The sequence below is a fragment of the Heloderma suspectum genome, chromosome 10 (genome assembly GCF_057233095.1).
Source record: "Heloderma suspectum isolate Gila_16-S chromosome 10, 16-S_ref, whole genome shotgun sequence".
NCBI lineage: Eukaryota > Metazoa > Chordata > Lepidosauria > Squamata > Helodermatidae > Heloderma > Heloderma suspectum.
This window is the reverse complement of record NC_139467.1, coordinates 13,998,158-14,022,349: the sequence shown is the minus strand read 5'-3', so window position 1 is coordinate 14,022,349 and position 24,192 is coordinate 13,998,158. Positions and strand designations below refer to the sequence as shown.

Genomic DNA, 24,192 nt, shown 5'->3' with positions numbered 1-24,192 from the left:
AGCAGCAGAAGGTTGACCTTTTACACAAACTTGGCCAGGAATGGTAGCAGCAGGAACTGCCACTCCAGGGTATATATCCGCATTTACGTATCCACAGTATGTACCAGATTGGAGTTGAATGGGTGGGGATGGACGGACTCCTTTGCACCTGCCAATCACAGGTGCTCGCTGCATCCCTGCTGCCCTCTGCCCCTGCAAGCTGGACTGCACAAGCCAGGGAGGGCTCGGCAAGCAGTCCAGGAATGCCCCACAGCTCTCGCTCCTTAATGTGAGCTGCCATTGTTATCCTGGAAACCAGCTCGCTGAGAGAGAAAACAGACGGTATTTGCATTAAGTACCTGATTTTCTTCTCCTGCAGAACATCTGTTTTATTTTGAGAATGCGTTTTAATGTATTTTAAAACATACTGCAACTTTACCTGTGAGAAGACCCATCACCATAGTTACAGTAAAAATACTACAGGGTTTTCCAGATACCATGCTTCTAGAATGCAAGACCTGAATTAAATTAAACCCAGCAAGCTTTCCATTAGTGACATCATCTACAACAAACCCTGTAAATTAAAGAATAACATTAATCCTAATTTTAGATGTAGAATGCAGCCACAGCGCAAGCAATGGACTTTTGAATGGTGTTATCAACCTTTGTGCATTGATAGAAGGGTTTTATACTAACCTACCCAGCAAACATCCAGGCTGGTGTTTTCTGGAGAACACCATTTATGTATGTATGTATGTGTGTATGTATGTACTGTATGTATGCATGCATGCATGTATGTATTTATAAATCTAGCCAGTGTAATCTTTAAAACAGTTCTGAATATATTACAAATTTAGCAGTAAGCACTTAGGGCAGACCCTTCACATTTGTGTATGTATTGCCCCGGCCGTGGGCTTTGAACTCTTAGGTTAAAAGTGCCAAAATAGCGATAAATCAGACTCAAAGGTTTGCTTACAAGGAGACTATTGAGTAACCTACAGCACACAGGCATACCCAATGGTTGGATCAGACTGCTTCTCTGAACCACGAGCCATGGGGTCAAATGGGTTTTATGCAATACATGTCAGCAGTGAGGCAGCACGACACTAGCAATCGCCCTCTAGTGTTCATTCCCAGAATAGGATAGAAGTGTTTGGTTCTCAAGCACAGCCACCTGTAAACAGACTTCGTTTCCCAGGCAGAGTGTTTGATAAGGCTTTCTACTCATTAGTAAGAAATTCCCTGAGAAGGCTGTTATCAGCCTTTTGACTCATCTGCACATGCTCAGAGGCTTACTAGCATGGGAATTGCACCAATAATGAGCTTATGCAAGCATTATGTATCTCTAGCCCCCTCTAACACTATAAATGACCTGGTTATGATCCTGGGGCCAATACAGTGTATTTTCTCCACAATACAAGGGCTTCCGTAAGCCAAGCAGCATGGGTCAGATGCCATTTTGAGTTGGGGGAAGAAGGAGGAAAAACTATTTTAAAAGGTTGGTTTGAGCTTTTGTATACACTCTTGAACATGACTGATATGCAAAAAAAAATACTACTTTTGCACGAACAGAGATTACAACCAACAGACATTCAAACAAAAGAACCACTGGATGCAGAGACCACAGTTTAGCAAGCAAGGGTCTGGGGCTGCAGACTTTTCAATATGTAGAATGAAGAAGGGCATGGAACATACAGCTAGCCAAGATGTCTCTAGTAGTAGCCAAGGCATCTCCAGTAACTCTTCCTTAATCAGAGGTGTCTGGGTGTAGACATGGTAGAGCTGAATATTACAAAATGCTATCCTTTAAGGTATGGAAATTAAAGGGAATGTAGTCCTTATAATGATAAAATGAAATGTGCAAGGATACGCAGCAAAAAAGAGTCTTTTTCAACAATTCTGTTGAAAACAGACATGTTTTAAACTTGGTGGGGCAAGCAGCGCTAGGATTTTACAAGTCCTCCTTTGGGTGCTGGATCATGGGGTGCAATTTAGAAAGGTTCCAGGGTAGAGGGAAAGGGAGTTTAAGCAACCATTACACTTTTGTAAACCATCTTAGAGCACGGGATGAGGGTATGTGTAAAACTGGTGTTGGATACACCCCAGAAAGTGAGCCATGTGCTTCTTAAACAATGCTTAACGTTGAAAAGAAAATGATTCTCATTGTAAATGTGCTTTGCCTGTTTTTCTCCATAAACTAGGGATGTCAGAGAATTTCTCCACGAATCTCGGGGAGGCCAAATGCCAGCACATTCGTCCCCCTGCAGTAGGTGGAGAAAGGTTCTGCCCCCCCCCAGGACGGGACTTACCTTGTGCGAATGTCCCTGGCGGCTCCGGTGGCAGTTCGGCGGCGGTTCAGCGGCCGCAGCAGCCAGTCTTCCGACCAGCTGCCGCCGCCTCCATTTCCAAGTTAAAAAAAACAACAACAAACATGATAGGCTACGTAAAGATTTACATAGCCTATCACGGCTAGATTTTAAAAAAACACCATGATAGGCTATGTAAATGTTTACATAGCCTATCACGGCTGAGTGGAAAAAAAAAAAAAAAGCGTGTACGCAAATGTACATTTGCATTCCTTATTTTGGCACGTGTAGTCTACGTAAACATTTACGTAGGCTACAGCGGAAATAAGGGGAACGCAAATAGCGTATGCGCGGTTTTGCGTACGCGCGTTTTTCTTTTCTTTTCACTCAGCCGTGATAGGCTATGTGAACATTTATGTAGCCTATCATGGCTGACTGCAGGGACGCAAATGGCGGCGGCTACGGCCGCCGCCATTTGCGTCCTGGCAGGACAGAAGGATTCGCAGCCGGAGGGATGGGGCACCTCCCCCCCAGCCAAAATTTCAGTGGGGAGGGATGGGGCGCCTCCCCTCCGGCCAGAATTTCGAGGGGAGGGATGGAGCGCCTCCCCCCCCACTGCGAATCAAGCTTCGGGATCAGGTAAGGGACTTTCATACATCCCCACCATAAACTAGCTGTAAGAAGCTGGCACTTTGGTAAAACTCATATTAATCCAGTCACCTCTTCTTGGAGATAGTGGTCAGAGCTGGAATTTCCAAAAATGCTTGAAATAGCAGTTCTGAATTTGCTGTGTACAGAGGAAACAAATAAAAAATGAATAAAAATATATAGACCACTTGCAGCCCATTTATATGTATGGAAAAAGTATACTCTTAGTTGTAGCCTTTAACTGCCTTGTAAAAAATATCATTACCTTCCATCTGTATTTAAACTAGTACCAAAGAGAGGTAGTACAGTTTTGTAAACCACCTTAGGGCATGGGATGAGCAGCTATAGATTGCTTGACACTCGTCTTGCACATTTAAATGTATAGAAAAGGTATATGGTTAGTTGTAGCCCTTTCCTTGATATTAGGGATGATCTTTCTCCCCCCCACCCCCCACATATTTCCTTATGGGATTAGTGGACATCATTCTTGAGAAAAATTATTTCAGATTCTCTCAACAATTTTATTTTCAAGTTAGAGGAGTAGCAATGGGAAGTCCTGTTGCTCCTAGTGTGGCAAATTTATTCATGGCATCCCTAGAGGACACCGCAATATGTAACATTAATTTCAATTCATTTTATAAATATTCTCTTTTTTATAAACGTTTTATTTATTATATCTTTCTAATATTTTTGAAACAAGACATTTTACATCAATTTTTGACCTGGATCAATACCATACATCCCACTATAAAATTTTCTTCTCATTCTGATGCACTGAGTGTTTCATTTTTAGATACAGAGGTATACTGCAGACAAAATCATCTATACATTAGAGGATTCAGAAAACCAACTGACAGGAATTCTCTTTTGCATTTTGAATATTTTCACCCTGTGCATCTGTAAAGGAATTTACCATATGGACAATATTTACGTCTTAAGAGGAACGCCTCACAGTATCATGAGTATGTGAATCAAAAAATACTATGTAGGTAACAATTGATGGATAGGGGTTACCCAAGGAATATAATACGGGATGCTGAAACATGAGCAGATACAGTCTCTAGACCTATGTTATTAAATTCACCTGATAGGGGATCTAATAATAAGATTACAGTCTCTCTGGGGTATTCCAATTTGTCCTTCTCTATCAATTTTGATTGTAGATGTTCTAATATTTGGGTATTCCGGAAAGGCCCCAATTGAGAGCTGTACAATAATTGCACTAGTACTTTTGCTTGGTCTAATTGGAGGGCTAAAGGGATATAGTGGTCACCTTTCATTCTCATAAATTGTGCTATTGCTGATGAATTTCTCTGTGCATTTAACGCCACATATTTGCCGTGAGCCTTCCTGGAACCGTTTGCTTGAAGGACTACCCCTAAATATTTAAATTGGGAGACCTGCTCAATCTTGTGCTGATTTATCATCCATGATCTGATTTTTGGTCTTTTTGCAAAAGTCATTATTTTTGTTTTTTGATAATTGATCATTAGGGATGTCAGAGAATTCTGCCATGGACTCCAGTGAGTCCGGAATCCGTGGCGGAACGGCCTCCTCCCACCGCCACACCGCAGAATCCCCCCGGGACGGAGGTTACCTGGCAGCGGATGCGGCAGCGGCGGCTCCAGCGGAGGCGGCTCTGGTGTATAATTTACCAATAATACTTAATAAACTGATGGGCCTGTAATTTGCGGGGTCGTCTCTCTTTCCCTTCTTGAATGTAGGAACAATAATGGCAGAGCCCCAGTGTTCTGGTATCTGCCCAGTCATGTCAATGTAGGAGAATAGCGAGGCTAGAGCCAGGGCCCACCATTCTAAGTTGTTTTTGACCACCTCAGAAGGGATCAGATCTTCGCCCAGTGCTTTGCCCATTTTCATCTGGACAGCTAGATCATACATTTCTGAAGCCAAGACCGGGAGACAAGGCGGAGTATCTTCAAGCGCAATTTTCCAGGCCATGTGGGCAGCGTCAAAATCCTTATATAATTGATGGAAATGCTTCTCCCAAGCCTTTAGGTGAATATAACAGTCTGGCAATGTTGATCCACAAATTGGCGAGATCTTTATCAACCTCCAGAACATGGTCAGAACCTTAGATTTGGTTGCTTAAATCAGTTTCACAGAGTTGTCCTTCCAAGCTTTTTTTTCTCTTTTGTATCAGTAGCTGTTTATAAGATTTTTTCTGTTCAAGAAGATGTTGCACCACCTTCAGATCAGAACTAAATTTATACTTTTGATAGGCCTTCTATAAGGCTTTTTTTGCTTGAAAACATTCTCTGTTGAACCAGGGTTTCGAGGGTGGGTGGTTAGGGGTGAACGAAAGTCACTTACCTTTTCTCGCAGCTTTTTCGCGGTGGGGGGGAGCGCTTCGCTGCTCCCCCCACGAAGTTCAGGCCGGGGGGGGAGGCTTCCCGCCTCGCCCGGCCGAAATTCAGGCCGGGGGGGGAGGCTTCCCGCCTAGCCCGGCCGAAATTCAGGCCAGGGAGGAGGCTTCCCGCCTCGCCCGGCCGCGAACACGAAAGTAAAGCAAAAACAAAAAAACGTCCCCTGATAGGCTACGTGACGATTCACGTAGCCTATCATGGCTAGATCTGGAAAGTCAGCCGTGATAGGCTACGTGAATCGTCACGTAGCCTATCACGGGTGACTTTAAAAAAAAAAAAAGCGCGTACGCGAATGGCGGCCCCCATAGGGAGCCGCCATTCGCGTTCCTTATTTAGTTGCTGTAGTCTACGTCAATGTTTACGTAGACTATGGCGAAAATAAGGGCAACGCAAATAGCGTTGCCCTTATTTTCGCCGTAGTCTATGTAAACATTGACGTAGACTACAGCGACCAAATAAGGAACGGGAATGGCGGCTCCCTATGGGGGCCGCCATTATCCGTACGGGCTTTTTTTTTTTTTTTAAGTCACCCGTGATAGGCTACGTGACGATTCACGTAGCCTATCATGGCTGACTTTGCAAATCTTGCCGTGATAGGCTACGTGAATCGTCACGTAGCCTATCAGGGGACGTGTTTTTTTTTTTCTTTCATTGCAATGGCGGGGGCGGCAGCCGGTCGAAAGACCGGCTGCCGCTCCCGCCCCGCTCGAACACCGGATGAACCGCCAGCCGGACCCGCCGCCGGGAGGGACATTCAGGGAAGGTAAGTCCCGTCCCGGGGGGGGGGGGGCGGAGGATTTCTCCCCGAAACTTCTTCGGGGGGCCGAACACGTTGGCGCTCGGCCCCCCGAAGTTTCGGGGAGAAATTCTCCGCCATCCGTATGGGTGGTGCCGTTGTTGAGGCACTCTTGCTCTCCGAGTGAAGGCTTGTTTCAAATCTCGGGCTAACATCTGATATAATTCCACCGGGCTCATGGTTTGGGTGTTAAGTATTACAGATGTCCTAATGTTTTGCATGTTGTCTGATGCAAGTACAGCCCATAATTCCATGTCCATCCTTGGGGTCCATTTGACATGACAATAAGCTTCCCCCTCAGGGAGTATCATAGGCATATAGCAATTGGCACTTCATAGATAGGGGTACGGGGCTTTCCAAGTCAATAAGACTGGGAGATGATCACTGTGAAGTTTTGGGACAACCTCCATGTCCTTCAAAAAGGGAATCAAGTTTGTTGATACAATAAGACAGTCTATTTGACTCATTCTGGTTCCCGCCAGATAGGTAAATTCCACCAGATGGTCTTTCCCGAATGCACCATTAGGAGTGTGCAGGTTGAGCCTTGTAGTCAATTGATGTAGTAAGAGCCCAGAGTAGTTAGATTTTATATCTTTAGATTATTGAACAAATGGAAGGCCATTTATACTAGGTGTAGGGGGATAAGATTTTTGCTGGAAATATAGGGCGTGATCACTTGAGCGCATCCTGGCGTTAAAGTCCCCTCCCAAAACCACATATGTATTGGGATAGGATTGGAGCAGATCTGCTACGTATGTTTCAAATTCTGCCCAAATTTCCCCAGTCTGTAATTTCTTCTTTTGAGGGGGAAGATAAACATTTATTATCAATAGATCCCATCGAGCAAAATGAGCAAGAACAGCCATTGCATGTTGTTTATAGGATGGCAGCATCCTTGTGCTTACGCACAAAGATGTAGCGATTAAGATTCCTAAACCTCCTTTACATCTTCTGTGTCCCTCCCCAGGGACTGCTCCAATAAAATATGATTGAAAACCATTAAACAGCAAATTCCCCTGGACCCACGTTTCTTGTAGCAGTACAGTATCCTAGGAAGAAAGATAGTCTTTTGATTCAGGGTCCTGCAGGATTCCAGCCCAGCTGTTTATGTTCCATGTTGTAAGGCCAATTTTATTTATATGCCGGTTGTTTGCATGTCATTGAGATTCAGGAGTGGTACTTTCCAACTCCTGGGCACCCTTTTTTTCTTCACTCAGCTTGGTTGTTAACTCTGAGGCCAGTCCAATTGAGGGGACAGGTGAGTCCATCCAATTCTCTCCCAATGGGGAATCAACTTGGGGATATATCACACCTGATTTTAAATGGTGTCCAATCATCCCTTGAAGGCTGGAGGCACTGGCTTGGGGTATCGGAGGGGCCTGGCAGTCTGCTTCTGCAGCACCATCTGGCTCTCTACTAAGCTGTATACTTGTTGAATTTTGTAATTCTTCTATAAGTTTCTCAGTAGAAGTCCGAGGCCTCCAGGTCTGGATCTCATCCAGCATCCTTCCTCAGTCTATTGAAGATATTTCACACATAACAGAGGAGTTGTAGTTCTTCCTTTCCATTGCAGGGAGTGGGCTTATTGGGGTCAACTCCCTTGTCCCCATTAGTGCCTCCATCTCTAGTTCCACTTCCCCGTCATCCATTATGGCAGTCTGTGGCATACATTGTTGTTGTTCAGTCGTTCAGTCATGTCCGACTCTTCGTGACCCCATGGACCATAGCACACCAGGCCTTCCTGTCCTGCGCTCTCTCCTGGAGTGTGCTCAAGTCCATATTCATTGCATAGGTGATGCTATCTCACCATCTCATCCTCTGCCGTCCCCTTCTCCTTTTGCCTTCAGTCTTTCCCAGCATCAGGGTCTTTTCCAGAGAGTTTTCTCTTCGCATTAGGTGGCCAAAATATTTCAGCTTCAGCTTCAGTATCTATCCTTCCAATGAGCAGTCAGGATTGATTTCCTTTAGGATTGACTGATTTGACCTCCTTGCAGTCCAGGGGACTCATACATAGGGCATACATAGCTCAGTGGCATACATAGCTCAGATGAATTTCCAGTGTCAGGTTTAGCCATTCTGCTATACGATTGTAGGTTTGAAATTGCTATTATTTCTGGAGTCATTGTTACCATAGGCTTTTCCTTGGTCAATAAGGAGTGGAGCAGCCTATTATCCAGTCCAACATTATCAGCTAGTTTCATATCAGAGTCTAAATGACTATCAGGGGTGCGTGCCCAAATTTAGGTCCAGGGAGCTCATAAGGGCTAGACTTGTCTGGATAGAAGACTCAAGATCTAAAGTATCGCTATCTCTCTCCAAGGCCAGAACTTCTTTGTGTAATCTAATTCTCACTGGCATTGGTAGCTCATCCAGTTTGTTCCTTAATTTTAAGAGTCCATCCTGCTCGACTGGGTGGTTAGCAGCCAGCTCACAGTAATTATTCTTTAGCAGTTTATCTTTCTTATCATGGCTAGACTCCTCCACTGCTGTCTGAATTGTCAATGATAAAGTGGTGCCATAGTTAACCCTCTGGCAAGGGCTCTAACTCTGAGCTCTTTAAAAACTCTCTGAAGGGTTATAACATATCCTCTCAGGTGCTGTGCCAAGTGGAAAAGTTGTAAAGGCACAGTTGTTGATTTAAAGTCTAGGAATAATCTTTTGCAGTCCATTTGTGATGGCAGAAAGTGGAAGTGTTTTAAATCCAACAGGGGAATAACACAAATCAGTAATTCTGTCAGAGAGGTAAGGATTCTTTTCTTATTTGTCCAAAGCTGTGCATCTTTCTTTGGGAAGCATATTAGGACCTGATTTGTTTGGAGTATTCTTTGTACTCTCTCTTTTGTATTGTGTTGTGCATATTGCATTTGCTCAGGGTTAAAAGAGGGGGGGCGAGTAACGATGGTGTCTTCCTCGTTCTTACCTCTTTAGGAATGTCAGAAAATTCTGCCATGGACTCCAGTGAGGCCAGATTCTTTAGAATCCAGCCCCCCGGAATCTGTGGTGGAACAGCCTCCCCCCTGCCACCCCACGGAATCCCCCCAGAATGGAGCTTACCTGGCAGTGGATGCAGCAGCGGCGGCGGCAGCAGCTCCAGTGGTGGAGGATGAGGATGTGGCAGTGGCTTGGGCTGGTCTCCTGGCCGCTGCCGGGTTGCTGCAGCTGCAAATGGCAGCTGTCATAGCAGCCACCATTTGCGTGACTTCCTTTTGCCGTGATAGGCTAAGTAAATACTTACATAGCCTATCATGGCAAACAGCAGGGGCGCAAATGGTGGCCACTACACCATTTGCCCTCCTGCTTTTGCCGTGATAGGCTACGTAAGTATTTAAGTATTTTAAATACTTACATAGCCTATCATGGCTTGGCAGCCACACAAATGCTGGCCGGCGTAGCGGCCGCCATTTGCAGCCACAGCAGCCTGGCTGCGGCTGGAATTCCTCCTGTGGCGGCTCCGTGAAGTCGTCACAGAGCAGAGCCAGCTGGGGAGGATTCTGGGGGGAGGGACAGAGCACTTCCTCCCCACCGCTGATGCCCCGGAATGGAGAGGTGAGTGGGATTTGTACATCCCTATACCTCTTTGCTCTAATTTAGATACTGGATGAACATATGTTTGGATTAAGGCTCCTAATTGCCTTTTAATTTTATTTATATGGTCTAGAATTAAAATTAGGGTTTCTGCAGATATAAAGCAGATTTCACCCAGCTGTTGAGGAAGGCAATTTGGCTGTGAAGGGAAAGCATATTCTGCCTTCTGACTGTTTACTTTCTGTCCTAGCAATTACGCTTTTCTGCATTCTCCTTCACAGGGGTTTTAATTAGTAAGCTGCTTTCTATCTCTTGGCAGACTGAGGTGCTGATAGGGGTTGTGGCCAATGCCGCAAGTCTATTCTTAGTACTGTTTTTGATACTCACAGCATATGTAGCCCCATTTGAGGGAAGGAAGCTTTCGATTCAGGGTGGAAACTGAGCCGATAGAACCCCAGAGCAGTTCTGATTCTGAGGAGGATCAGCAATCTGTGGGAGAGGAGCCAGCTCATCCCTCACAGGCACAGCAGCTGGCAGAGATTCCTCCTGCCAGCATTCCTGAGATAGTGTCCCTGGCAGTGAGAGAGTGCGGGAGGGGGGCTTGCTAGATGCTCGACGCAGACACAGGGAGCAACGAGCGATGGATGGTGTGGAAAGGAGGCATAGCGCCTGTTTGGCGCGCAAGCAACGGCCGCATCCCATGGACCCAAGGGAAAGAGGAAGGATCTCTCCCTAGCCCATAAGTTCAGGGTCTTCAAGTGATTCTCCTTCAAATGGGGACCAACTGCCTACCCGGAGCATAGTCTACTCTGCTGTTCATTGCTTAGTTGCTGGTGATTAGCATCTGAAAGAGTCATTAAGTTGTAAAAGTATTAAAGCCTTGAAAAGAATCCTTTCGTCTGTGTCTTGAGTTGGCTATTGGAATGTACTGAAAGAGGCCGCTAGGGCGCTCCTGACAGCTGTTTCTTCTTCCTCTCCTTTTCCAACTTTTCTTCTCCGGGATTTATAGTTTGCCATCTCTTTCTTAATCTCCTCCTTCCTTTGACTGTAAATAAATCCTTATTATTTTTCTTGTTTGCGGCTTCACTTGTCCCATTGTAGGTGGGAGCTACATCTAGTCGATGTTACTCCGTCGCCATCTTCCCCTCCTCGATCCTTGTCTATAATCGAATTACATCATTTTTTCCAATTGTGTGACCAAGGAAGTTATTTATCTTATTATTTGCTCATGTGGGTTATTTTATGTAGGAAAAACCTCTCGTGCCATTCGAACTAGGATTATTGAACATCGGTCCAAATTAAGAAACTGCGTTTTGGATGCTCCCTTGGTGCAACATTTTGCAGAACGGGCTCATACGCATGAGGACTTTACGTTCCTAGTTGAAGATAGAATTTATTCTCACAAACACAATTGGACAGATTGTAATAATTTACTGCTAAGTAAGGAGACGGAGTGGATTTTGAAATTACAGCCTGTGATCCCTAAAGGTTTTAATGCTTCTCTGGATCTGGCATCTTTTGTGTAATATATAAAAGCATTTGTATTAGAGATACCTTTCCGATGGCATATGAAGCCAACACTATACTTTTAACAGTAATGTGGATGACTTAGCCCCTTTTTTTCAGCACTGGGTATTTAAAACCTGCTACAAATTGGTGTGCTCTATGGTGAAAAAGAAGTGTTAGAAATGTCTTAGGAAGAACTGGTACATTGCGGGGAGGGGAGGCAATAATATATAGTGTGGACATTAAAATGATTGCTAATAAATTAGTTTATATTGAAAATGAAGTGTGTAAGGTAACTGGAAAGCTATATACTAAAATTACATAGGGATTGGATTTGTTGGGACAATTATTGCCACATTGGGTAAATGTAGAAAAGCCAGTATCACCGTCCATTTTAGAAAAGCAGGCTGAAACTCTTAAAAATGTGTCAATTGCTATGCAGTTTCTCATATAGGTTCAATATTCTTCAACAGCAATATTCTTGGGGCAATGTTAAAAACCACATGAATGGTTTATATATGTTATAATTTCCCTGAGATGTATAAAATGCATATTTTTCTAGGTTTACACTAGGGATGGCAGAGAATTTCTCCCCGAAACTTCAGGGGGCCGAGCGCCAACGTGTTCAGCCCCCCGAACAAGTTTCGGGGAGAAATTCTCTGCACCCACCCGGCCCCCGCACCCCCCCCCCCGGGACAGGACTTACCTTTGCCGAATGTCCCTCCCAGCGGCGGGTCCGGCCGGCGGTTCAGCGGGTGTTCGTCCGGGGCGGGAGCGGCAGCCGGTCTTTCGACCGGCTGCCACCCCTGCCATTCCAATAAAAGAAAAAAAAGCGCCCCCGTGATAGGCTACGTGATGATTAACGTAGCCTATCATGGCTAGATCTGCAAAGTCAGCCGTGATAGGCTACGTAAATCGTCACGTAGCCTATCACGGGTGACGTTAAAAAAAAAGCGCGTACGGATAATGGCGGCCCCCATAGGGAGCCGCCATTCCCGTTCCTTATTTGGTCGCTGTAGTCTATGTAAAGACAGCGAAAATCTTTACGTAGACTACAGCGACCAAATAAGGAATGCGTATGGCGGCTCCCTATGGGGGCCGCCATTTGCGTACATGCTTTTTTTTTTTAAAGTCACCCGTGATAGGCTACGTGACAATTAACGTAGCCTATCACGGCTGACTTCGCAGATATAGCCATGATAGGCTACGTTAATCGTCACGTAGCCTATCACAGGGGCGTTTTTTTGTTTTTTTTTTACTTTTGAGTTCGTGGCCGGGCGAGGCGGGAAGCCTCCTCCCCGGCCTGAATTTCGGCCGGGCGAGGCGGGAAGCCTCCCCCCCCAGCCTGAACTTCGCGGGGGGAGAAGCGAAGCGCCTCCCTCCCACCGCGAACAAGCTTCGAGGACAGGTGAGTTTCGTCCACCCCTAGTTTATACTAAAATATAGCATAGGCATGAATATGTATAGATTTAATAGGAATTGCTTTTGTCTGCAAACACCTTGCCAGAGTGTAATTATAAGGACAACAAAGGTCCGCATAGTGAAAGCAAAGGTCTTCCCCGTAGTAACCTATGGCTGTGAGAGCTGGACCATAAGGAAGGCTGAGCGAAGGAAGATAGATGCTTTTGAACTGTGGTGCTGGAGGAAAATTCTGAGAGTGCCTTGGACTGCAAGAAGATCAAACTAGGGATGGCCGTGAATTTCTCCACAAATCAGCCTCCCCGAGATACCCATGGGCGCCGCCATTTGCGTTCCTTATTTGGTCCCGGCTAGTCTACGTAAAGATTTACGTAGACTACGGCGAAAATAAGGGCAATGCTATTTGCCCTTATTTTATTTTTTTTCAAAGTCAGCCGTGATAGGCTACGTAAAGATTTACGTAGCCTATCATGGCTGACTTTGAAAATCTAGCCGTGATAGGCTACGTAAATCTTTACGTAGCCTATCACGTTTTGTTTTGTTTTTACACTTTACTTGGAAATGGCGGCGGCGGCAGCCAGTCAGAAGCCGAAATGCCGCCAAACCGCCACCGGGACCCGCCACCGCAAGGGACATTCGCGCAAGGTAAGTCCCATCCCGGGGGGGGGTGTCGGAGAATTTCCCCACCAATTTCGGGGTGCCGAATGCGTTGGCATTCAGCCTCCCGGAGATTCGTGGAGAAATTCTCCGACATCCCTAGACGGGAATTCTGAACAGAAGCACTCCAGACAGCAGCATTTGTTGCAGGTCCCACTTGTTTCCTTCTATTTCTCAAAGACATTCTTGCCACTGGAACATGTGAACTTTTGGTACAAGTCAACAGGACCAATGTATTGTTGAATTTAGACTGGTGCTTACTTTGTTACAACATAAGCTACATGGGACAGACATCCCTGAGCCTGATGCCAACAGGAACACTCATTTCTGAGAGAAAACAGGAAGGATGCATCTTCAGTCAAGGTCTGAGGAAAGTTTGATAGAAGCTGTCATTGGCCATGCTCAGTCCAGATGTGGGTGGTCTTTGGCCCATTACTGGATTTGCTGGCACTGATCCCTCACTCTGGCCAGATAACGCAACAAGGAAAAGCCTGTGCACAGTGGTGCTGCCAGCACAGCGCTATGTTCAGGGGACAGACCGCTGCCAAGCAACGGCTGGGCTCCTTTAGCAGCTCCTCCTTCAAAATCACTAGTTGGTAGCAGTAGGGATGTACGAAAGTGACTTACCTTTCGCAGATTATGTTGATGGTGGGGGGGAGGCTTCCTGCCCTCCCCCCGGAATCCTGGCCGGGGGGGGAGGTGCCCCGTTCCTCCCCCCGGAATTCTTGAACAGCCGGCTGTGCTCCGCGGCAGCTCCGCGGAGCAGCTGGCCAGGCCCGGCCCGGCCAGAGCCGTCCGCAGCTGGATTTCTGGCTGCAGAGGGCTCTGGGTAAAAAAACAAAACAAAAACAACCGTGTATGCAAATGGTAGCGGCAACGGCCGCCGCCATTTGCGTTCCTTCTTTTTGGCCATCTTAATCTATGTAAATATTTACGTAGACCAATCACATACCGTCTTTGGGAAGGGGGGGCAGCTAATGAAGGCACAGGATCAGTGATAAGACCGCTCTTGTGCTCTCATCGGCTTTGTGCCCCCAAAGTCAGAACCTGACTGGTTCATCTCACTGCTACTCAAGGTTACGGAAAGCTGGGAAATCCCTTCAAATGGTTGGTCACGGGGCTGCAGCCTTGACCAGCCAGCTACCACAGTACTTCCTTTTACTGGCGGGTAGAGAGGAAGAGGAGCTGCCACTGCTGAGCCATACACCCCAGTAAAGGGGGAACAATCTGAAAGGAAAGTCTGACTGGTGATGAGGAAGCGACTCGCCTGGGTCCCCCTGCAAACTTAGTGGTGCCTGCGGAATTGCCGGGTAGGCCTCAGAGAAACAAGGCCTGTCATTAGGGATGTACAAAAGTCACTTACCTGTTCGCAGATTATGCTGATGCTGGGGGGGAGGCGCTCCGTCCCTCCCCCTGAAATTCTGACTGGGGGGGAGGCGCTCCGTCCCTCCCCCCCCCCGAATCCTAGCCGGCTGGCTCCACTTCGCAGGGATTCTGCGGAGCCGCCAGCTGGCTCCGCTAGTGGCTGGACATCTGGCCGCTGGCTATCAGGGATGCAAATGGCAGTGGCCATAGCCGCCACCGTTTACGTCCCTGCAGTCAGCCGTGATAGGCTACGTAAATGTTTACGTAGCCTATCACAGCTGATTAAAAGAAAAAAAATGCACGTACGCAAATGGCGGCGCCCATGGGCGCCGCCATTTGCGTTCCTTATTTTGGCACGTCTTAGTCTATGTAAACATTTACGTAGACTACGGCGAAAATAAAGGGAACGCAAATAGTGTAGACGCTACGCTATTTGCGTTCCCCTTATTTTCACTGTATTTTCACTGTAGTCTACGTAAATGTTTACGTAGACTAAGATGTTCCAAAATAAGGAATGCAAATGGTGGCGCCAATGGGTGCCGCCATTTGCGTACGCGCGTTGTTGTTGTTTTTAATCAGCCATGATAAGCTACGTAAAGATTTACGTAACCTATCACGGTGTTTTTTAACATTTAGCCATGATAGGCTACGTAAATCTTTACGTAGCCTATCACATTTGTTTTTTTGGTTTCTTTAAGCTTGGAAATGGCGGCGGCGGCAGCCGGTCAGAAGACCGGCTGCCACAGCCGCCGCAGCCAAACCGCCACCGAACCGCCGCCACAGCCGCCGCCGCCGCCGCCAGGAAGATCCACCCCACGTAAGTCCCGTCCCGGGGGTGGCGGGCCGTCCCGCCACCGATTTCGGGGGGCCGAATGCGCTGGCATTCGGCCTCCCCGAGATCCGTGGCGGAACTTTCGTACATCCCTACCTGTCATGGCCAGGATTCTGGGGGGAGGCACAGAGAGCCTCCCCCTCTGTCGAGGATTCCGGGGAGAGGGACGGAGTGCCTCCCCTGCCCAGCGGAACCCGGCAGAGCCAGGTAAGCGGGGTTTCGTACACCCCTAATACATACTCTCTCTCTCTCTCTCTCTCTCTCTCTCTCTCTGTGTATGTATATATGTATATGTATATATATATATATATATATATATATATATATAGTCTTTGTGTGTGTGTGTGTATTAGTGCTGTGCTAATACAATATATTATGTTGTATATTATATATTAGATAGACTAACAACAGAGTCATTTAAAAATATAATTAATTTATACAACATATAAACCATGATGGAAGCATCCATCATGGGTTAACTCCTCCCACTGCCCAGGACAGGCAAGGAACATGTGGCCAAGCTTTTTTCCTTGGACCAAGGCTCCGTGGCTCCTCACAGCCAGTTCTTTCCTAGCCGAATATTTGGAGAGAGTAGCTCTTGAGGAGCCGTTAATGCAGTAATTCAAAAACAAAAAAAGGTAGAAAGAAAAGGAGGGGAAAAAACCTCTCTGTGTATTGGAACGCTGCATTTGAAAAATTGTAATAAATGCTAGTATCAACAGGGATGTTCAGCTGACAGAGGATGCACTATGGATGTCTCCTGTGTACCAAAACAGAATGGAACTTCATGGTAACTACCCAACTTTCCATTCCCATCTGGTGTGAAGGAGACATCCATCATGGGATGTACAAAAGCTAGGGATGTCAGAGAATTCTGCCATGGACTCCAGTGAGGCTGGATTCTTTAGAATTCGGCCCCCCGGAATCCGTGGCGGAATGGCCTCCCCCCCCCCGCGGAATCCCCCCGGGACGGAGCTTACCTGGCGGTGGATGTGGCAGCAGATGCAGCGGTGGATGCGTCAGCAGCTCCGGCTGGTCTCCCAGCCACTGCTGGGCTGCTGCGGCTGCAAATGGCAGCAGTCGTAGTGGCCACCATTTGCCTGGCTGCCTTTTGCCGTGATAGGCATAGGCTACGTAAATACTTAAGTAGCCTATCATGGCAAAGAGCAGTGGAACAATGCCATTTGCACCCCTGCTCTTTGCCATAATAGGCTACGTAAGTATTTACGTAGCTTATCACAGCAAAGGGCAGCCACACAAATGGCATAGCAGCCGCCATTTGCGTGGCTGCCTTTTGTCATGATAGGCTGTTTAAATACTTTTAGTGGAGCCAGCTGGGGAGGATTCCGGAGGGAGGGACAGGGTGCCTCTCCCCTACCACCGATGTCCCAGAATGGACGGGTTAGTGGGATTCGTACATCCCTAACAAGAGCTACTATTCCCATAGGGCAGGACCCAAAGCAGGCTGACCTACCTATGGTTGAGGTAATATCCAGGAATGCTGGAGAAATTTGAGATGGACTAAAATGAGTTCAGATTTCTAAGAATCCGACCTATGGAATCCACTGCAGAGCAGCACCCCTCAAGCTGCATGGAGTCTGTGGACTTCCGGATGATTTTTTTTTTACTTGCCTGAAATTTACGCATATACCTTCGTAGGAAAATCCTTAAGTTTCTGCTGAAGAAACATTGAATGGAACGGGAGACAATACGCTAAATGTTACGTACTGAGGTAAATTATGTAAATACTGACATAAATACTTACATAATTATTTACAGATTTTTCTGCATGATGAAAAAAAAATCATCTGCATCCATCTGTGGACACACGATGGAACAGAAGGCACCTGACAATCTGCAAAACACAGATGGAGCAGATTCTACACAGTCTGTACATCTCTAGGTATCTTTTGTAACACTCTACATCTGAAGCCTGCTTCAGCAGAAGCATATTTCTCCATCCTATAATGCCTTTCAAATATGTGGTGTGAGGACCACGTGGCTGCCCTACAGGTCTCTGCTAAGGGGGCATTAGTATAAAAAGCTGTTGAAGCAGCCATGTCCCTGGTGGAATGTGGTGTAACATGAGTGAGTTTAGGGAGTTTTTTTTAACCTCATAGGCTGCAAAAATACATGCCTCCAGCCACCTGGCAAAGGAGCATGGGAAGCTTTCTGCCCAAAGTCTGTTGGATGAAAGGAAACAAATAAGGAATTGGAACATCTGACTTCCTTGGTCCTCTTAAGGTCAATTTTGATGGCCCTTCTAACATTCAATGTGGGAAGAACAATTTATTGCATTTTGTGAAAGAGAGTGTTAATTTGGGGGAGCTTCGTTGGAGAACTTCCTGTCATCCCTCTTTGACAAAGAGGGCATAGCCCTTGATTTCCACTAAAAAGTTTTTGAAGGCTTCCTCTCCAAAGAGGCATGTTCCTGTGATAGGAGCTCTGCTTAGGTTTCCTTTGGAATAAGCATCCATGTTTCAGCCACAGTGAACGTCTTGCCACTGTGGTTGAAGCAATGGAACAGGATGCAAAAAATCATGGAATCTTTGTATAACTAAGAAAGGCTCCTAAGCAAGGAAACACTATCCAGCCCTTTATTGTTGAAAATATCTTCAACCCACAGGAGAGTGGCTTGGGGGGGGGGAGCCAGAGAGGAGGAGTGGAGAGCAAAAGCTGCAGCTCCATGAGCTCTTTTCAGTGTGGCTTCAATATGAAAGCCAGCGTGGTGTAGTGGCGAGAGTGCTGGACTGGGAGTCGGGAGATCCAGGTTCTAGTCCCCACTCAGCCATGGAAGCTCACTGGGTGACTTTGGGCCAGTCACAGACTCTCAGCCCAACCCACCTCACAGGGTCTAGGAACTTGTCTGGCAACACCTCGTGATCTGGCGAACTTCCAACATTCTCTCAGTTTCTAAGGGCAGAAATGCATGCAGAAATACAATGGGTGAAGTGTATACAATTCTGCCTGCATTTATCCTAATGTATGCTTGTTTGTACACCAGTTTTGATCAGATCATTGCATCACAAAATGCAAAGAAGTGCAAACCTGGAACGATGATTGCTTTCCAGTTTGCTGTATATGCGGGGTGATTAACACTCCATACACCTGGGGTTTTAACCACAACAGTTTACCGGTAAACTAAAGCAAGCAAATTATAACCAAAGGTATTCCAAATGAATTTCTCACCCATCCATCGGTAAGCCAGGTTTTCCTAACTGAGAATGAAACAGGGAACAGGACGTATATGCTGCCCAGTGGGGCACCTGACTGGGGCTTCAGTCCTTTAACAGATGTTGGTGCTCGACCCAACAGCACCCCCTGGTTTGGATGTTCTCACTGGCAAACCCTGGGCTGTGCAGATTCTCTGTAGCTTCTCAACCGTTTAGTCTATACTTCTTCAAGCGCACTTTCATCTATTATCACTTCATATTTTGTGTGGGTTTGTGTGTGTGCGCTCTTCCACTAATGTGTTTTACTTCACTGAATGTAAAAAAAAGAAAAAAAAAGATGTAGTATGCAATATGTAGGGAAAATTGCAATGGACCAAAGATGTGTGGTGTGGTGGCAAGAGTATTGGACTAGGAGCTGGGAGATCCGGGTTCTAGTCCCCACTCGGCCATGGAAGCTCACTGGGCGACTTTGGGCCAGTCACAGACTCTCAGCCCAACCCACCTCACAGGGTTGTTGTTGTGAGGATAAAAGGGAGAGGAGGAGGAGGAGAATGTAAGCCGCCTTGGGTTCCTTGCAAGAGGAAAAAAGGTGGGGTATAAATGCAATAAATAAATAAATAAATAAATAAGGCTGCCACTGGGCATCAACTAGAGGAACCTTAAGTTCTTCCATAATCAGCTGTGGTAAGTAGTATTTTTGAGCTCTTTTTTGCCTTGGTAGAGGGCCTTGCATTCACCTTTAACCAATTTTTCAAAGGAAGAAGGAAAAGGTATCTCACAGTTAACTGACTTAGGGTCAGGGAATAATGCTTCACTTCTGTAAGGCTGCTTGGTTGTTTCCTGAGAAGCGTTACGGTTCAGAGTAGCCATAGCTTTAGATAGAATAGGAAGAAAATCATCATTGTAAAATAATCCTACACTGGAAGGTTTGTCCACTGTCCCAGGATCTGACCATCCACCTGGCCACTCATTTAGCAAAACAAGTGAAACTGAGTCAGAAAGGGTGCTCAGGTGAGATTCCTTTGGAGTGATGATGTTTTCTCTTGACTGTGAGGCAAGGGTCAGAAGAACTAGGGGCTGAAAAACAGTGGAAGGTGTGAGCAATTTAGTTTTAGCAGGCACCTTGGAGTGTTTGGACTGAAGTGCCCTCTTTCATGTTTTCTTTGGCTGTAGGTAAGGATGGCGGAGAATTCCGCCATGGATTTCAGTGAGGCCGAATGCACTGGCATTCGGCCCCCCGAAACCCGTGGCGGAACGGCCCCCCACCCCCCGTAGAATCCTCCCCGGGACGAAGCTTACCAGGCTGCCGTGATAGGCTATGTAAGTATTTACGTAGCCTATCACAGCAAAGGCAGCTACGCAAATGGCGGTCACCACGCCATTTGCGTAGCTGCCTTTGCCATGATAGGCTACATAAATACTTACGTAGCCTATCACTGCAAGCTAAAAAAAACCTAACCACGTACGCAAATGGCAGCAGCTACGGCGGCCACCATTTGCGTTCCCTTTCTTTTGCTGTTTTAGCCTATGTAAATATTTACGTAAGCTATTACGGTGAAAAAAAAGGGGAATGCAAATAGCGTAGTGGGCGCTATTTGTGTTCCCCTATTTTTCGCCGTAATAGCTTATGTAAATATTTACATAGGCTAAAATGGCAGAAAAAAAGGGAACAGAAATAGTGCCCACTACGCTATTTGGGTTCCCCTTTTTTTTCACTGCAATAGCTTACGTAAATATTTACGTAGGCTAAAACAGCAAAAGAAAGGGAACGCAAATGGTGGCCGCCGTAGCTGCCGCCATTTGCGTACACAGTTGTTGTTTTTTCCGGAAGGCTGCCCAGCGGCCGGATGTCCAGCTGCAGGCGGCCCCGGCCAACGGCTCTGTGGAATTTCCGTGGAGCGGAGCCGACTGGATTAGGATTTCAGGTGGAGGTGCGGCGCGTCGAAAAGGTAAGTGACTTTCATACATCCCTAGCTGTAGGGAAGGAGTAGGGGCATCTCTACACTAGCCTAAAATCCTGCATTTAAAATGGGGCTTTCTGCTTCCATTTTAAATGCAGGATCACAACTGACCCCCTTTACACATGCTTTCTTTCCCCCCTCCCCTTCCCCCCTCCTTCTCCCCATATCTGAGTCTTCCATGATCTTTCATTGATCTCGCTCCTCTTTTTGCCGCTTTAACTCTTTTCACGGAGGAAACTGAAGTGGAACAGAACGGGGTAATTTGATAGCTCATTATCTGCAATCTATTTAAAAATGGAACAAAGGGCATTTAGTGCAGGCGACACCCTGGAGGGTCATGGCGTCATGTAAAGAGCCCGCAAACATCTGTGAAGGAGCAATCTCAATTGCAGGATAAAAGCTCCGTGTGAAGGAGCCCCAGAAGAAGAAACGGAGGAAGGAGTCCTTCCCCTGCACTTTTTATATCCCTTTTATTGAAGAGGAAGCTGAGCCAATTCCCTTCTGATGGCCTGTTGAATTGTTTTAAACCAGGCCTGAACCTGGGGAAGGAGGGACTGTTGTTCAGCTGAATCTCCTGTGCGGGAGGAGGGAGCGCCTTGGGGATGCTGTGGCTCCCTATTATCCCTCAGAAAAGGCTGTGTTTGCAAAAAGCAGGCTGCACAATCCTGGGAAAATGAAACAGATTGTTGGTGGCAAAATACCGGGTGCGTCCCAGCTTACTCCCACTTCCTGGGCCCCACAGAATGCTTATGCGCCCTCACAGATTCATCCAGATTGGTATCTGGGTCGGCCTCTTCTGAGGCAGGAACTATGCAGAGGACACCCAGTCCCTCGTCATGCAGTACAGCAAAGGCTCCACTCCGATCTGCTTGTGTTTGCTGTGCTGTGGTTGCTACGGCAACAGTGGGGTTCGTGCGTCGGCTGTGCCTGGATGCTACCAGCCCTCCTGTAACTCCTCACTGTCAGAGCCACCAGCTCCTCAAGCTTGAGCGGGAGTGGTGCCTTGTGATCCGTGGTTGGATTCCAGATGACTCTGAGGTGCGCTACTGACCACACCTTTTCTTTTTCCTTACTAGATTTGGAGCTCTTCTTGCTAAGTGGTGCCATCTCATGGCGAAAAGGCAGAAGAGCCAGAAAACAGGTCAGCAAAACAACTCTTCTTCTCTATTCGTTCATTTTTAAAAGAGAGAAAGGACTAAATTAGAAAGAGAGAAAGGTTTGTTAAGGAAGAGGTAGAACAAGGACTGACGGGGGGGGGGGAAAGGCCTGGAAAAGGAGATGGTTGAAGAGAGAGAAGAGCAAGCTCTGTCCCAGGCAAAGGCAAGGAACGAACTGGCTAGGAGGAGCCACAGAGGACAGGACCAAGGCAAAAAGCTTGGTCACATGTTCCTTGTCTGTTCTGAGCAGTGGGAGGAGTTAACCCATGATGGATGGGAATGAGCCTTTGGCACCCTTCATAGCTCTAAGGAACAACTTACCCCAAGGAGGTCCCAACTTAAACTGAGCTCAAACATGGGGATGTGTGAACCCGCAAAACCTGATCTCACTGAAGTTCTCCAAATTCCATCTCGATGCTCCTTCTAACTCAAGTCGATATTGGATTGCAAGCTTCACTTCTTTTCTATTCACATGAAAATCCATGCATATTTCTGTGCATTTTGCCCCCCAAATGAATGCATCAGTTATGAGCAACGTTGAAATATATGCATTCTTCTCCCATTGATTAAAGCCTATTTGTGCATATTTTCAAAAGTACATATTTTTTCATGCACATTTTTCAAATGTATGCATGCTGTTGAATGCACTTGGCAGGGTTGCGGGGAGGGTTGCCCGTACATCTCATTGCAAGCTCAGTAATGTATGACCATTGACTGCAGATTGCATCCATGTCCAGTCTGGACAGTGCAGACTGGGTAAATACTGATCAAAAACAAACTGAAACAAATTTTGCAGACATCCCTCCTTGAATGTCCTCCACCAACCTGCTTCCTGAGGAGCAGTCAGAGACTGACACTTCAACACCTTAGACCTTTGACTTGTTACAGGGACAGTCACCTTGCCTGGAGATGCACACTTTGACCATTCTGTTTGGTCCATCCAAGTGTACCGTCTCTGGTTGCCTACCTATGTGTTAATGGATCATTATTTCACAATATAAATTGCAGGCATGGTTGCCCTGATCCAGACTGGGACAACAATGGAGGGAAAAGAAAACATTAAAGGCCCCCTACCCCCCACATTACTAGGTTCCAATACAGCTTGCAGCCCTTGCTTTTCACCTAGAGCTAGAGGATGTGGAGTTTTTGCTGAATCCCTTCCATCTGTGTTTTGTGGATTGTCATGTCTCTTTCATTCCATCGTCTGCTCATTAACAGAATTGGATTTCTTTTTAATGAGAATTTTGTTCTACTAGCACTAATTCACATTAGCGCTAATGCTCACTTGCACAAGTACGCACTTGCACAAATGTGCCAATCTGCATTAGTTAATGCAAATCAGCACTAATCACACACACACACACACACACACACACGCAAATACGAGTGAAAAATTGGTCTGCAACTCCATGGAAACTACACGACTCAGAAGAAGCCAGCCCGCTGAAGAATCTGCAGGTCAGATTCACCGAGATCCAAACCCATCTGAATCCACTGTGGATTTCTCTGACATCCCTACCAAGATTAACAACAACAAAAAAGACACCACTGCCTGCTTCATTTTTTTAAAATAAGGTGTGCTTTGATTCTGAGTAAACATTGTGGGTGTCACAATGCAACCAATTCTCAGTTACTTAATTTAGAATGACTGTATTATTTAGTGCTTCTATATAGGGATGTCAGAGAATTCCACCACGGAACTCGATGAGGCCAAATGCCAGTGGTGTTCCGAAATCTGTGGCGGAATGGCCTGCCACCCCCCCCCCGCCACCCCGTGGATCCCCCCCGGGGCGAGACTTACCTGGGGTGGATGTTCCGGGCGGCAGCTCTGGCAGTGGCGGCTTCAGCGGTTGGTCTTCCGACCAGCCACCGCTACCGCCATTTGCAGTCTGGTCATTTGGTTTTTTGTTTTGTTTTTTACAGAGACATGATAGGCTACATAAAGACTTACGTAGCCTATCACATCCCACTTAACAAAAAACAAAAAACGGCGTATGCAAATGGCGGCGGCTATGGCCACCGCCATTTGCGTTCCTTATTTTTCGCCATCTTAGTCTACGTAAATATTTACGTAGACTATTACGGTGAATCAAAAAGGGACACAGATAGCGCCCACTATGCTACTTACGTTCCCCTTTATTTTCGCAGTAATAGTCTATGTAAATATTTATGTAGACTAAGACGGCGAAAAATAAGGAACGCAAATGGCAGCGGCCATAGCCGCCATTTGCGTACGCCATTTTTTTTTACCCAGCAGCCACTGCAGCCGGAAATCCGGCTGTGGACGGCCCTGGCCTGGCCAGCTGCTCCGCGGAGCTGCCGCGGAGCAGAGCCAGCCATCGAGGATTCCGGGGAGGAGGACCAGATCGCCTCCCCCCCATCGAGGATTCCAGGGGAGAGACGGAACGCCTCCCCCTCCACCATGAACAGAATCCGCGAAAAGGTAAGTCACTTTCGTACATCCCTACTTTTATAGGATGTTCT

General features: G+C 46.6%; 1 pseudogene; it reads left to right on the top strand.

Moving 5' to 3' along the window:
• The first annotated feature begins 3,288 nt into the window (after window positions 1-3,288).
• LOC146337749 (uncharacterized) lies at window positions 3,289-21,601 on the top strand (annotated as a pseudogene).
• The last annotated feature ends 2,591 nt before the right edge of the window (window positions 21,602-24,192 follow it).